The sequence below is a fragment of the Paramormyrops kingsleyae genome, chromosome 24 (genome assembly GCF_048594095.1).
Source record: "Paramormyrops kingsleyae isolate MSU_618 chromosome 24, PKINGS_0.4, whole genome shotgun sequence".
In the NCBI taxonomy this organism is placed as follows: domain Eukaryota; kingdom Metazoa; phylum Chordata; class Actinopteri; order Osteoglossiformes; family Mormyridae; genus Paramormyrops; species Paramormyrops kingsleyae.
Genome location: NC_132820.1, coordinates 1,362,542 through 1,368,517, shown reverse-complemented (window position 1 = coordinate 1,368,517; position 5,976 = coordinate 1,362,542). Strand labels below are relative to the sequence as shown.

Genomic DNA, 5,976 nt, shown 5'->3' with positions numbered 1-5,976 from the left:
AAAAACACAGAAGCACAAATAAACTCACATGATCCTTAAGAAGAATAAAGATTGACAGAGTGGAATATGTACCAAAGGAAGTAACCAATTTCTTTCTTACGTACCATTTGTGCGCAGTTCTTCATCTGAACTGTTGAAGTGATCATCATCTGGTATACCTTCCAGAGGCTGCTGCTACTGTATTATTCCAGACAACAAGTCACCCACTTCGTCAGTTTTGTCTTTGTTTGGTGCTCCACCACCAGTAATAAATCGCTGTCTTCTTATCTCTGCATTCTGTCTTTTTAAAGCCAGTTTTAGGTTCTTCCACAGAGTCTATACAGGCAAATATCATTCATTATAAATTCTGACAAAAATATAAATATGAGAAATGTGCAATGATAATAACAAAGAAATCTCACCTGAAGTTGTTGTATTGTTCTTGTGGTTGCATTTTCATTTGCATTGAATTCATTGCAAATTGCAGTCCAAGCACTCCTTTTCTTTTGTTCACTAGCAGTAGTGTGGGTTTTACTTTCAATAACTGGATAGTTTGTCAAAATTTGTTTTAGTAGTGTTTTTCCATACTCACTAAAGTTTTTTGAACTAATTCTTTTTGCCTCTGCCATTGCTTTGTGTCAAGATTTAAACCAACAATAGTGTTTTGTAGTCCATTTCAGGTTTTACTCAACACCATCAGACCAACAGCATGTGCTTATACTCAACCTAATCAGGTCTATCTCAGGTGTTCTCATTTAAGCTTACTTGAATTACTCCAGGACTCTGTAGTCTCTGACTAACTAAGCCTATTTTAAGCTACGTTCATGAAAGATACTTAAATGCCCTAGATTAACTAGTACTGATTAAGGCCTACTCCTGGCTTATATTAAGCCCTGTCTGTGAAACCGGGCCTAGGTGTGTGGAGTTTAAGTCAAGGGAGGTGATGTTACACTTATATAACTCCTTGGTAAGACCCCACCTAGAATACTGTGTGCAGGTTTGGTCACCATACCTCAAGAAGGACATTGCTGCCTTAGAAAAGGTGCAACGAAGAGCTACGAGAATGATTCCTGGTCTTAGAGGAATGTCTTATGAGGAGAGGTTAGCGGAACTGAATCTGTTTAGCCTTGAGCAAAGGAGACTAAGGGGGGATATGATTCAGGTCTATAAGATTCTAACGGGTCTGGATGCTGTTCAGCCAAATGACTATTTCATTATTAGTCTAAATACTAGAACTCGTGGCCATAAGTGGAAATTAGCGGGAGAACATTTTAAAACAAATTTGATGAAGCACTTCTTTACACAGCGTGTAGTCAGAGTATGGAATAGTCTTCCTGTTAACCTAGTGCAAGCTGAATCCTTGGGTTCCTTTAAATCAGAGCTAGATAAGATTTTAACAACTCTGAGCTATTAGTTAAGATAGCACAGAGATAGCTCAAGCGAGCTCGATGGGCCGAATGGCCTCCTCTCGTTTGTAAGTTTCTTATGTAATAAATAAGAAATAAGAACAACATACAAAAAGAAACAGCCGTCCTCTTACAGTGTGAGTGTCTGAGTACAATGTGTTTGAAATGTACAGGGATGCCGTGAAAATCCTCCTGAGCTTTTCAGCCACCCCTGCAACATAAGGGATGATAACACTCTTACGTTTGTTCTCTTCCCTGTCAGTTGTAGCCGTGCTACACATTTCACACCAGGCAACACACTGAGACAGAAACTGGTCCACCTCAAAGACAAAACACCCAGACACAAACAGAGCAGTGTAGTATATGCATGCAGTTCAGTGCAGTGAGGAATGTACAGATCTGTACACAGGAGAAACCAAACAGCAGCTCCATAAACGCATGGCACGGCACAGAAGAGCCAGCCAATCAGGACAAGACTCAGCAGTTCACCTACATCTGAAAGACAAGGGCCACTCCTTTGAAGACCAGGACGTTAAGATTCTAAACCGGGAGGCTGACTGGTTCAAACGAGGTGTGAGAGAAGCAGTTTACTGCAAGAAAACGACCCTCGTTAAACAGAGGAGGCGGCCTTAGACATAATTTATCACCCACTTACAATGCTGATCTTTCAACTCCACCCAGACGGTTTCACAGTCATTCACACCCTGGCCCAGGTGGTCACAGTGACATACATTAAAGCCAGGGGACACAACAACCCACAGGTGACCATCGAGTATTAACGACTTGAGGGCTCCACAGGATTTATACACCTGCTACTCTAACCAGTCAGTCAGAATGGAGAAAGCCCTCTGGATTGAAGGGCGGAACTAAACAAGTCCAGTTCCCCTGAATAACCTTTCTTGGGATGAGGGGGGAGAAAAGGTAGCGTCCAGGGTGTGAGGAGCCTGTGATGATGTTACTGACTGTTACTGGTGCAGTCTGCCAGTGTAAATATCCTTGAGGGGGGGGTAGTGCTGTTTACATGCACTTTAAAAGTCTGGGTTTAGTCAGACTAACAATAATTAGTTTTTCTTGGTTTGCATGTAAACATACTGACAGGGATGATTCCTGTGTGATGTTTTGTTGATCTTCATCACACCTCAAATCATCACTTCATCATATCACACATCGACCAGCCCTACAATATACTACAGCCTTTTTTCGGAATCAGTGCAAAATACCCCGTCTCGCACTGCGATGTCATAAGCCAGTGAAAAACCAACAGCTTGCAGTACCGCACTCTTGGTACTTTCTCGCAGTGAAATCACCCCCCAAAACACTAAGCAATACATAGTTTCAGATGTTGAATTGATTGCCTGCCCTCCCTGCAACATATGCAATTGTTGAATAACTGAAACAGAAGAAAAACAAACATTTAACAAAGTATCCATTTATGGAGTCCTGGTAATATTTGTGTTGCTCCAACCTTCTTCTAGACAACTTTGGAATAATGTCGATAACCCTAGAATGGGTAATTTAACGTAAGGCTGGGAGATAAAATGATAACACATTGTGTGTTTAAATGCACATTTACCTTTGGTCTGTATGAAAAGGTCCCTCTCTGAATCTGAATGGGGGCTCCATTGACCCGTCACTCTTCATGGAAACACAGCTGGGTGCAGGTGAGCCTGCTCTCTCCATCAGGACACTGTGGACAGAGAGAGGAAACAAATCCTCATTATATAAATATAATTCATATAAAGTGAGCAGCATCACATTAAACCTTCAGTTGATCAGTCTTATGCTTAACCAGCCATGAAGCTCTTCATGCAAACAGACTTTTAGCTTTAATGTGAAATAAACTGTCTCATATAAAGTTAATATTCCTGTATGAAAGGTTTAGTTATCACTGTTACAGCCTCTGTCACTAGACTTGGCTGCTGTTCCTCTTTCCCAGTTTGTTTGTATCTGTATTTGTTCTCTACAGCGTTACAGTATGTGGTCATTTAGGGTAGGAGGGATGATGGGATGGTTGCATCTAAAATAGAAGAACTGGCTGATTTTGGAGGAAAGAGGAAAGAAGGGAAATGCTGAGGTACTTTATTATTAAACTACAAATATTAATGTGCCCCCCAGCCTTAGCTAGGAACCCTGTTTACTTTTACCTTATGGCCTAACTATAGACCCACAGACACATGCATGCTAGTGGCCTGTAACACTGTTACCTCTCAGGCCCCTTTGTCTTATACCCCACAGGGGGGGTCATTGCAGACACAGCTCCTCTCTCCTTATACCCCATAGGGGGGGTCATTTCAGAAGCAGGTTCCTCCATTTTGGTGCTGATCCACAGCAGATGATTCCTACTGGGGTCTCTGTGAACATGAAGGGTAAACAGACACATACACATACAAATACAATATCTAACAATCAACACTTTTACGTTGAACTGGATGTTACTGGAATAACAATGTCACGCTAACAGTTATCGCCAGTTTTTTTCTTAAGAAAACGCCACACAGCCGCAGAACTTTATCTACTTTATTCCCGTAGTGTCACACGCTCCATGTTCGGCAGCGCTGCATTTCAGGTGAACTCAAGTCATTAAAACATTCTATATAAATGTGTTACTTTGTCGAATGTTAAGCGAATTATTCCATAATGTTTACTCCAGGCGATTATTTATAGTGTATCGAATTACATTAAACGTCTGAGAAGTATTAAAGTATATAAAAAAAATACTGAGAAGTATTAAATTCCAGCATGTGTGTTAAACAGGGGCAGATTTAAGGGGCGGCCACCGCACATCAAAATAATAAAAAACTAAATTTGGATTATTTTATTTTCTAAGCAGATTCACAGAACTGACACGGTGCGGTGTGCCCCCCCCATAAGTATAACTGCCCCCCGCAACGGCCCCCCCAATTAAAATTTTCTGCCGACGCCGCAGGTTAAACACGCTTATTTTATTATTAATTGTATCTGCTGACTATAATCTTACCTTGCAATACAAAATATACTTTTCCAGCGTCTTATTCGTGTTCCTTACTGACGTGGCGACTCTGGCTTTAAATCTTTCACTTTCATTTACAGATTAATGTTCGCCCTGTAGGGGGGGGGGGGGGGTTAACCTGCCCTCCGGTAACTGACTGGCTGCACCTGGAGGTGCGGAGGAATGTCGCAGGAATGTCGCTTAAAGGACACTGAGACAGAGGGGGAGGGCAGTACAGAATAGGAAGCCTGGGTGTTTAACACAGCGCCCCCCCTTTTCACTGGCTGCCGGTTCGCAGTGGGGGACACGGTGTGGCTGTCGCCGATATCAGGGTGAAGGATGGGTGTGGCAGGAGCGGGGGGTAAATGCGTAGGGAAGACGGGGCTCCGTGTTGGCGGCAGGACTGGCAGCGGGGCGGGTCCAGCTGTGACGCCGGGGCTTGCGGTGGGTGCGGCGGCACAGCGGGGCGGATCCTCTCCCTTCGCTGGAGGAGGACGGGGAGGCTGGTGCTGCCTCCCTCCAGGGCAGTAAGCTAGTGATGGGAAGTTCGGCTCTTTTCAGAGAGCCGGCTCTTGTGACACGGCTCCCAAAGAAGAGCCGGCTCTTTCGGCTCCCAAACGGCTCTTAACGTATCATCTGTAGCCTCATATTTTAGCCTAACTTGGCAAATATGAACGCTTTGTGTGTTGATAAACCCTTTTGCATTTAGTGTTTTTAAGAGAAGCCTTATAATTGCCTAGTTTTGTGTATTTATTTTCTTACAAAAGCAGGCATTCTTACTTTTGTTTAATATTTTACTCAAACTTTTAACTTTAAGACAAAAACAAATGAACAAAACACTGCAAACAAATGCACAGAACAGAAACAGAACCAAACTCAGTAACCAAACAGTATGTCCTCAGTGCAGGTTGACATTCAGAAAAACCAAATGCCTCAGCTTGGATGGGCTGATGCGGTTTCTCCTCTCAGTCAGTATCTGCCCTGTTTTTGAGGAGACTCTCTCCGAAGGAACAGATGCTGCCGCGATGCACAGTCTCCCCTCCATCACCTTCCCCAGGTGTGGGAAGACTGAGGCCTTGGCCTGCCACCAGCTCAGTGGGTCTTCTCCACGTTGGATGAGGGGCTCCTCAAGATAGCATCGCATCTCCATTATAACATCAGCTGTAGTATTTCTCTCTGCAGCACCTCCTGCAGTTCCTCCATCAAAGAGCCTCCACACATCACTAGTCTGTGGCCCCTCCTCCACTTGGCCCTCTAATGGTGGAGCTGACTGGCTGCTGGGCTGCGTTTCGCCGCTGCGGCAGTTATTCTCTGAAGTGCCTCCTCAATAGCTCTGCTGTCACTGAATACAAGCTTTTTAAGCCTAGGATCCAGTAATGTGGTTTCTGAGAGGACAGTGTTGAACTGCATACGCAGATATTTTCGGTCCATTGATCAGGGCCAGGGTGGAGATGATGGCATCTTTTGTTTCAAGAATGCGTTTAAACATATAAAATGTTGAGTTCCACCTGGTGACACACACTTGTTTGGGATTTCATTCATTGCGTCATGTTCAATGCATTCATTTTTAAGGTATTTTTCTACTGGGTAGAGTGTACATGGGATTTAAGGCTTTGACAAAAC

General features: G+C 43.5%; 1 long non-coding RNA gene across 1 annotated transcript; it reads right to left on the bottom strand.

The window, feature by feature from the left end:
* Window positions 1–2,971: 2,971 nt before the first annotated feature.
* LOC140582253 (uncharacterized) lies at window positions 2,972–4,480 on the bottom strand. Its single transcript, XR_011985179.1, has 3 exons — window positions 4,363–4,480; window positions 3,590–3,736; window positions 2,972–3,072 (listed from the first exon to the last, which is right to left on the bottom strand). It is a non-coding gene; the product is annotated as an uncharacterized lncRNA (long non-coding RNA).
* Between the last annotated feature and the right edge of the window lie 1,496 nt (window positions 4,481–5,976).